Source organism: Heloderma suspectum, chromosome 4, assembly GCF_057233095.1.
Source record: "Heloderma suspectum isolate Gila_16-S chromosome 4, 16-S_ref, whole genome shotgun sequence".
In the NCBI taxonomy this organism is placed as follows: Eukaryota; Metazoa; Chordata; class Lepidosauria; order Squamata; family Helodermatidae; genus Heloderma; species Heloderma suspectum.
Window position 1 is genome coordinate 131740136 of NC_139461.1, and position 10391 is coordinate 131750526.

At 43.4% G+C, this 10391-nt stretch overlaps 1 pseudogene; it reads right to left on the bottom strand.

Moving 5' to 3' along the window:
* Window positions 1-311: 311 nt before the first annotated feature.
* On the bottom strand, window positions 312-1347 carry LOC146347398 (protein CFDP2 pseudogene; annotated as a pseudogene).
* Window positions 1348-10391: the final 9044 nt, after the last annotated feature.

A 10391-nucleotide genomic window follows, 5' to 3' on the forward strand; every position in this document is an offset into this window, starting at 1 on the left:
CGAGCAGTAAATGATGTTCGAATCTTTTTAACTTGCATAAATGCATTCCTGATATGGCCCCTCATGTAGTCCTTTTCTAACTGTTTGCAATACTCGCCCCAATAGACTTCATTATCTTTCCTTGCTGCTCTCTGGAAAGTTGCATTCAGTCTTCATGCGACTTCCCATTTTCCTTTTGCTTTGGCTATTTTTCTCTGCTCTGCTATTTTGATAGTTTCACTCGAGAGCCACTTACACTTTTTATCTGGCTTCCCATATGGTATATGCTCAACTGCCATTTCAATGATGATCTTATAAATTTCCTGCCACAGTTAATTGGGCATTTTTTCTGCTGCATCCAGCAGTTCCAGCCTATTTTTCACTTCACTTAAGTAAGTAGAAGGAATTTTGGTGACGTCAAACTTCCGTGGTGGTGCAGTCTTTTTAATGTTACATAATTTAACTCTGATTTTTGCCGCCAACAAATTATGATCTCAACCACAGTCGGCGCCTGGATGTGTTTTGACAGCAAGTACTGAGCTGGTCCATCCATAATTGCATAGGACATAGTCAATCTGATTATGATAAAGTCCATTTGGTGATGTCCAAGTGTATAAGCGACGTTTGTGCTGTTTGAACCATGTATTCATGATTCGAAACTGATTTTCATGACAAAATTGTACCAGACGGTCACCTGCATCATTCCTTTCTCCTAGACCAAATCTACCTGTGATGCCTATCTCTACTTGTGTGCCAATTTTTGCATTAAAATCACCCAGTATATAAACGCTGCCTTTCTTGGGTACTGATTTCAAAGTTTCTTGTATGGTGGCATAACAACTTTCTATTTCAAATTCTGTTGCATCAGTCGTTGGAGCATAGGCCTGGACAACTGTGATGTTGAGGGGTTTGGCACGAATACGAATGGTCATAATTCAATCGTTGACCATCGAAAAACTTTCTACTGCTCGAGCAAATTTCTTGTTTGCAATAAACGCCACTCCTTTTGTTCTCTTAGTATCATGTCCTGAATAATAAACAGTAAAGTCCTCAAATTGAAAAAAGCCATTGTCAGTCCAGTGTAGCTCACTGACTCCAAGAAGGTCAATTTTTAGTCTCTCCATTTCTTGTTTAACAATATCCAGTTTGCCCAGACTCATTCCTCTGACATTCCATGTTGCTATTCAATGGATCTCTGTACAGCGCAGACCCCTTACTTTCACCTTTGGCTGTATCAACAGATGGGGTTCCTGCTGGATCTACCTCAGACACATAATTTTTGCCATGATTACTTATCAGAGGCCCTTGCTCTTCCCCAGTAGCTTGTTGGGTACCTTTTGGCCTGGGGGGCCTGCCGTTGGGTACCATATCTGATACTTTTGAGAGCATTTCCATAAAATTTTCTTGGCAAACTTTTTCCAGAGTAGGTTGCCTGGTCTTTCTCCAACCCTCCCCATTTATCCGGGCTTGGGACCAGCATGCACACTCATTACTACAGAGATGTAAATAGGGCCACTGTAGGTTTCTCAAAAGTTACTTCACATGCTGAGTAAAATGCTGTGCTCTTTTTCTGACATTGTTAAAGATTCTGATTTTAATCTATAAAACACAAAATGCCTCCCCTATATTCTATCACAATTCCAGGATCCACCAAAGGCACCCTTTTAGTGGTACTGCCTATGATAATATATAGACAGCATGTACAGCAGGGGCATTGAACCTCTTTCAGCCCAGGGGAGGCCGAATTCAGTTTTGGAGAAGCTCTTAGAGGCCATAATCCAGCAGTGGGTGGGGCTAAAGGCAAAGGCAGCAGACCAAAAATACCAGCATATTTTAGTTTAAAGCTCTTACCCTTCTAGTAACTAAATCTTAGGAGAGGCATTTCAATTTTCTTCAATGGGGAAGAATGCAAAAAGCCGGAAAAGCACCAAATGATCCGCTAACTGCGCCTTCTGGGGAACCCCAGAGGGCTGGATTGAGACCCCTCATGGACCAGATTTGGCACACAGGCCTAACGTTCAACACCCCTGCTGTACAGGCACCAAGAGTGCAATAAGGGATTCCACCCCCTATGATGGGAGTTCAGTTTACACATCTTTTGGAAGCACTGGCTTGGGCCAGATATTCAGAGAGAGCTTTGTGTCATTTCCCCCACCCCACGCTCCACTTTCAGACTGTACTGACTAATTCTCAGGAGCACCTATATCTCTCCACCTGTATTACTTCTACTTTGAGTGACCCTTGGTTAAACAATGAAATGGGCCTGCATACTAGAAATGTAAGCCAAAGGCACAAATCCCCTTTTAAAAATAAAGCAAAGCAAAGCAGGCGATGGCTTGGCTTCTATTGATAACATTACTATAGCTATTATAAGATATTTAAAAACCCACAACCAATGTTTTTAAAATACACTGCCCTTGCGGGGGGCAATATTTAATGGTGAATATATTCAAGAGCAAGCTTTAAAACCTTGCTGGAACCTTGTCTCTGGCTGAAATCTATTCCTTGTGACCATCCACAATTTGAAATGGTGCCCCTGTTCACACGGAAGAATATACCATATAAGAAATAAGTACTCTGTGAAATAAAATCTTGTTGCTAAGATATTAGGACATAATACATTGACATGGCTTGTTGACTTTTGTTGTTCTTTTCTTGAAGAAGGAGGCTGAAAAGTGTACTAACAGGAAATTCCATTCACAAGATAAGCAGCTGCTCAGTTCAAACACTTCAGCTGATCATGCAACCAAGAAGTTTTATCCAGCTCCCCATTTCATGAATAGTCAGCATTCTTCATATACCCAAAGGAAACACTTGGAGAACAATTATTCAAGTTGCCTTCACAATATCATTTGCTTGTGAAAAATCTGGATGTCTGCCAAAGGTATAAGAAACCATTTTTAGTAGTTATGATTTTATCACAGAAGTGCCATGCCATGAGCACTTAGAAAAAGACCAAAAACCCAGTTCCATGTGTAACATGTACAGGATAGATAGATGACAGATAGATAGGGTTTTGGGAAAAAAAAAAATTGAAGCTACCTTATACCAATATGTTCTTAAGCAAAATCCCCATTGATTAAAATAGGGCCTCTGATGAAAATTTGCTAGTGTTGCATTTGTTTGTTTGTTTATTCTTATAGCCTGCCGCATTCCAAAGGCTTCAGCCTGGAAACAAAAACAAAAAAAAACCCAGGGAAAGATAAGTGTTATTACATTGGCTATCATTAAGGCTGTGATCTTATGCAAGCTTCCTTGAGAGCAATTCCCATCAAACTCACTGGGACTTACTTGTAAACATGCCAAAGATTGTGTTGTAAAAGTCCCACATGGTCTAGGATACAATGTCCATGTGTCCTCTTTTGCAGAGGACAGTCCTCTATTTGAAGTACTGTCCAGGCCAAGTCTGGTTTAAAGATAAAGAACCATGAGGAGGAAGAACTGCGCCTTGAAGGTGCCCATCAACAGCACTTGGACAGTAGACTGAGCAGGCCCGCACAGAGGTCACCTGGTCACAGCCTTCCACGCTATGGTGAGATGTACTGTATTTCTATTTAAAGTATCATAATGATTTCTAAATTTGCATCTATACATATAAATGCAGACATGCAAGTTTCCTACCAATCGGTGTCCTCTTGTCCTCTTTTTTGGCAGTTCATAAGTGGCCACCCTAGTCTGCCCTGATTTAACAGTGGTGTCATTTTATATTACAGTAGAAGAAGAGCAAGAGATTCCTGCTGGAAACTGTTTCCTGGTGGTTGGAAGTTCATGTCACATTGGCAACATGAAAAAGTGCCAATCACATTAGTCACCAGGGTTACATGATTACTTCCATGTTCCAATGGACATGGTTTATTGAGGCATCAGCCTCTGCCCCCTGAAAATTGGAGATGTCCCCAGGACACTCCCTCACAAAACACTTCCCCTTTTAAATAACCATATATTCAGAGATAGTAATATATTGTAGCACAATAGTTGCCAAAAGCATGTGGGTATGTGCCATTCAGGGCCAATGTCAAAGGTAGGCATGGTTGGGTACCTGCCGAGGGCCCACACTCCCCCAACGGGCTAACTGACAAGAGCCCCCTGGAGATGCTCCTCCTCTTCACCATGGCAACCTGCTTGTTCACCTGCCTCTTGCTCTGGCCCAGACAATTGTGGTGGTGGTGGTGGAGGGGGAGGAGGAGGAGCAATAGATGCCACTTCCTACTTGCTCACCGGATCGCTATCTGTCAAGCAAGCAAATGGCAGCAATGATGAAGGAGAAGATGAGGTGCAATGGCAGCTGGTGGCAATGGCAGTGAGAAGGAGACTCACTGAGGGAGGGGGGTCACTGAGGGTCTCTTGCCCAAGGGCCCTCCAAAACCTGGATCTGATCCTGGTGCCATTCCATCTCATGAGCTGTTTTGTGTGAAGCGGTTTCCTCATGCAGATCGACCAGTTCCAACTAAACCGGTATAATTCCTCTTTTGCTGGGGTTAGAGTGGTGTAGCTGAAATCAGCTGAATCGTGTGCTCACACAAACAGCTCCCCATGTGCCTTTGTTTTTTAGCAGCTATCATTTGTTGTTCAGTCACTCAGTCATGTCCGACTCTTCGTGACCCCATGGACCATAGCACACCAGGCCTTCCTGTCCTCCGCTCTCTCCCGGAGTGTGCAGCCCACTTAATATCTGAAGTAGGCCTGTGTGGAGCAATAATAATAAGTCATTTGGTTTACTCCTCATTGGAAGTACAACTTCTCCCAAGTCACTAGAATGTATGCAGCTCAACAGACTTTAGATGGTCACCTAATGAATTGTGGGTAAGTTTTGCCATATGGTGCCTGAACACATGATGAGTCACTGTCGAAAATTCTTGAAATTCTTGGTTAGATCTTTGTCGTCTAGCTCATGCTCAGAAAATGAAGCATTTTCCCATCAATAGATTTGTGTGTAGATGTTCAAAGCATGGACTGGCCCTGCACTTTTCAGATGCCGTAGTGGAAACTTAAACTTGTGACCATTATACAGGCTTAAAACAAAAATAGCACTGATGTAGAGAGCTATACATTCTATTTGTAATTGAGCAAAGAAACATTAGAGCCCAAAATTCTTACTAGTGGAAATAGTCTATAAGGAGCCTGAGATTTACACACCCCTTAATCCAGGAATGTTATAGGATTAGTAAACCATGCTTTTGGCAGGAAGTAAGGCATGCAGAGTAATTATTTAAGACTGAGCAATCTTTTTAATCCAAATGACGAAGAAGGCAACTGAATTTTACAGGCATTCCCCTAATCTTCTCTTGTTAAAACATTACTGGGTCAATTCTGGATTTCACATCGCTGTGCTTATACTGTTGCGTAGCAGAATTCTGTTGGTTTTGCTCCCAGCAGTAACTTTAAAAAACTGGTTTTTAAAAGACCATTTTAAAATAGATACATCTGTAGAGATGAACACATCTATTGAGTGTAATCAGTTCATGACTACTGTGATTTCTTTCCTTCTTCACGAAAGCAAACACAGTGCTTGCATTCATATACTGTTATTGTTTTGTTTTTCTCCTACTTAGAGGAATCCTGCACCATAGAGCTCATTTGTTATACAAAATATAGTGCAGATCAGCCTTCCGCAAGCGTCCTCCAGATGTATTGGATTATAACTCCTATCATCCCCAACCAGCATGTCCAGTGGTTATGCTGGCTGTGGATGATGGTGGCAGTTATCCAACACACCTGGAGGGCATCAGGTTAGGCAAGGCTGGTATAGATCCACTGCAGTATATCCATGCTACTGTAAATAGGTTTCCTTGAGGGAGGCTGTAATGTTAAACGCACCTCCTAGGGAGTGAGTCCCATTAAACATAGAGGGACTTACTTCGGAAGAAACATGTATAGGATTGCACAGTCAGTCACTGTTAATGGCAGAAGTAAATGTGATGGTAACAGAGAGTTGTCCTCAAGCGTCGCTTTGCTGCTGCAGAGTGAAAGGTATGAGTGATTTCAAGTAGAAAATCATCAAGGAGTTGCTCTGAACATTGGGGGCTTCTTCACACAGAGCTTTTATCCTACTGTTGAGATTGCTCACTCATTGAAGTTTGCGGGCCCTTTAGATGATGTCGTGAACCTCCCAGGCATCTCCTGCACTAAATGACCTTTATTCCATTTTTAAATAGACTGGAGATAATGAGCTATCAAATTACCCATTTGTGTTCCATTTGAATGCCCTCCATGGAAAAGGAAGAGCCGCAAGAAGAGGAGCTAGGTCAATGAAACATATGGAAGACTCCGGGCTTCTTCACATGGAGCTTTTATCCTGCTATTGAGATTGCTCACTCACAGAAGTTTGTGGGTCCTTTTCATTACATTGTCAACCTCCAGGGCACATCCAGAGGTGTTTCCTGGCTATCCCATCTCAAAAAGATCCAGAAATAATGAACTATTTAAGTTGGATTGTTGTGCTATTAAAACAGCTACTAGATGACGCTGTTTCATTGAGTTCTATGGAACCTTGAAAATTAAAAACTTCCCCTCTCAGCAATCACATGGTCGCGGTCTGGGAGCCCGCTGTAGAAGCAGAAAGGATCTACAACAGGAGGACTGCGGGGGGGGGGGAGTGTAAAGGCAGCCTCAGATAATGGGGAAAAGGAGGGGGAAAGGGGGGAAAGAAGCATGTGTAAAGGGAGTCCGTTGTGATCCTGCATTTAAAATGGAAGCAGAAAGACCACTTTTAAATGTAGGATTTTAGGCTGATGTAGAGATGCTCTTATGCTCTCTGCTGCTGTTTTTCCTGCAACCACCACCACCCTAGCGCTGGGTTTATTTTCAATCTCAGAGCCTAGGTAGGTGAAAAAGGGCCTGGGAGAAGGACTTGCAGGGGAGAAAGCAGCAGGTGGAGAAATGGTTCAGTACTCCCACCCTCTCCTTCTCCGATTAAAATCGCCATTGCCATCTCTGCCCCCACGTGACTCGATGTGTTCAGTGCACTGCTGGCTCCAGGTTTGGGGGGCCCTTGGGCAACATGACCGCAATGGGCCCTTCTCCCGCATTGAGTCTACCTGCTCACCAGCATTGTCAACAGCTGCTGCTGCTCCTTTTCCTCATTATTGCTACCACCTGCTTGCTTGCCAGGCAGAGAGGCAATGGTCAAGCGGGCAGTGGCATCTACTGCTCCTCCTTCTCACCACCACCACCGTTGTCTGGGCCAGAGCCAGAGGCAGGTGAACAAGCAGCTTGCAGGGGCTCTTATCAGTGGGCCCTCTGCTAGGGTGTGGGCCCACGGCTGGCGCCCAGCTCTGCCAACTCTTGATGCTGGCCCTGGCTCAGTGCATCCTTTTTCAAAGAAATTGGACCTCTAGTTCTGTCCTAAGTTGCTTGCATCAACTCAATCCACCTGTAATTAAAGATGAATCAAAATATCAAAGGGAAAGTGTGGATGGATGGATGGATGGATGGATAGACTGTAGAAAGCCACCCCTCTAATTTCCTATTTAATAAACTGAGTGGTTAGTTAAACATCTTGTTTCAAAATCACAGTCATTTTGCTTTACTACTATAGCTGATTCACGGAGTTCTAACAGATGAGCTTTCAGTGACCTCCTGCACTATTTACAGTTGCCTGGAGGCTCTTTCTTCAGACTTCAGTCCCTACAGAGAGTTCACTGGGTTAATTAGTTTGTTAGAATTGTTTTTCATCTCTTTATTTTCCTGTTAGGCTGCAAACAGTGATACCCATTTGATTATGTACATGCCTATGAATGATTTTAAAGTTAATCAGTGCACTGAAACACTTTTTCATGGGGCCGGGGATATACAATGAAATTTAACACATAACAGGATTTCCCAAGGCAGACTGAGATGAAATATTTATTGATATATAAATGTAAAGCTCATGTTATCCCAAAGGCTTGGGTCAGGCGACATTCCAATGATTTAAGACATAAACTTGCCCAAAACATGCATTAAAACATGGCTAAGCTAGTAAAAAAAACCCACAATACTCCTTGCCCGCTATCACCCACTGAGCTCCTGCCATCAAAAACCATCCCAGGATTTACAAGATTTCCTGTGGTTGTCACAGTTTTTAGTTTTGCCAGGTTTGCAAGTTCATTTACTTCACGGACATTTTCCTTATTAAATAGGTTGGCCGCTTATGAATTGGCAAAAAAGAGGACAGAAGAGGACATTGGTTTGCATAAACTTTGCATATGCTAATTTATACACATTTAGAAAAAAAATATTTGAATTAAAAAATTTATCACACTGCAACACAGTAATCTTACCATAGTGTGGAAGACTGTGACCAGGTGATCTGTGTGCCTGCCTGTTCAGTCTGCTATTCAGGTGCTAACTGTTGATGAGAAACAGTTCTGATGGTTCTTTATCTTTAAATCGGACTTAGTCAGGACACTCCTTCAAACAGAGGATGACTTCAAAACAGATGACAGTGCTCTGGCAGCCCTTCAAACAGAGATCGGTCCTCTGTAAAAGAGGACACATGGCCACCCTGAAGCAAACCAGGCATGGGTGCCATTTCACATTTCAGTAGCAGGGCAAAGTGTTCAATTCAACAGGCTCCAAAGGCCTGCTCTTGAGACCCATTCAAGATTCAAAAAAAGCAGTGTATTTGAAGAACATTTGTTTTTAAGAGCTCATTAATAACTATAGCAATGCTTATCAATACAGGACTGTCGTCCCCTTTTAGGAAGAAGCAAAGGGGGTTGACTTTTGGCATGGACAGCTAGTACAGATGTGCATTTATAACAAGAATAACTTTTACTGGGATCAAAAGAGCTCCTTTAGGCGCATCCAAGGGCTTCTTGGACTTGCTCAGTGGTTTTCTTTCTTTTTCATTTCGAGCAGCAGAATCCCATGCCACGTCACACACTGTTTTTGGAAATTTCCTCAGCTGCAAAAGCAGTTTGCCATGGGGCAAGTAGGCGTGTTCAAGAAACACAAGCCAAGGATAGGATTCAATGTTAGTCCTACACAGAGTAGATTCATTGAAATGACTAAGACTTAAGTTAACTTAAGTCTTGTTCATTTCAACAGATCTACTCTATGTAGGACTAACATTGGATACTACCCCAAAGGCTCCTTGAATGCATAAAACTACTTGTGCAGTTCTTTAGGCACAGTTTGTTGAGCGAGTGACTTGGCCAGAGGAATAGGTGCTCCTGAAGAACGGAGGGGAACTGTCTCAAAATCCTCCCAATGATCCTATGATCTGTAACCCCAATCCCGAAGGGTGGCCATTTACAGCATGGTCACAGAGCAAGTGATGCATCTGAGCTGTTCTCCCAACAAAGCAACCAGTGTGCCCTGTCACATGACAAGCCTTGGATGGCTATGTACCTGCCTTGTGAAGGAAACCGTACTCTCTGACCTTTGTAATTTTAGGATCCTGTTGCTGTTTCAGGGCTGTAGCTGAGGTTAGTGCAGATTCCTGACTCCCATGTAGACACTGTGCTGATTCCCAGAGGGCAATCACAGATTCCTGTCATGCACAACTCAATCCAGCTCGGATCTTTATGCGTTGGCACTACCCACGTTTCCTTTGTGAGGCCAAAGTAGGTCATGTTCTCATCTTGCCTATCACACCACATGCATTTCTCGCCTGCCCCCTTGCTGCTCTGAGCAGGGCACCCATCAGACAAAGTCACACAAGCACATCAACTGTCATGCAGGATGTTATACCGTAGGGTCAGATAACCAAAGTTGGATGGGCCTATTCTAGCCCTTTAGTCAGGGATGGGCAACTTGTAGCCCACCAGGGGCCTTAGTCTACAACTCCCATGATCCCTCATCATTAGCTATGTTGCTGGGGCTGATGGGAGCTGTAGGCCAAAAGGTCTGAAGGGTTACGCATTGTGCCATCTCTGCCTGAAGGCTTTCTGACATCCAGCATTGCCCCCAGTTCCAAGGACGGACACACAATTGTGCACCTCAGCCATCCCATACATGTTAAAGCTCTACATTCTCTAACCTCCACATTTCCCATTCTTTTTCTCATACTCCCACACAACCCACTCTCCTTGTCCCCACCTCCAATATACCCCTCTTCTGCATTCTGATTCAAGCCATCTAGGTAGGCTAGGAATCCATTACAGCCATGCAATAGTTTTTAAGAATGAAAATTACCAGGATGCTAACCAGGGATTTCCTTTTTCCCTTTCAATCTGTGTTCAGCAGCTGTGGCTTCTCCCATTGGTTTTACCCCCAGTAATTTTGTTTGCCCCCTCCTCTCCCTGTTAAATGGAACAGCTGGAGTCCTACATGTTACAGGAGAGAGGGGTGTGTGTGACAAATTGGGGAGAGAACATGGCTGCTGTTGAGTTTCCAGATTCAGCAGCACATAAACATAAAGCGAAAATCTCCAGGTGTCAACCTGGCCACTTCTTGGAAACTATAGGTGTAGAGCAGGGGTGAAGAGC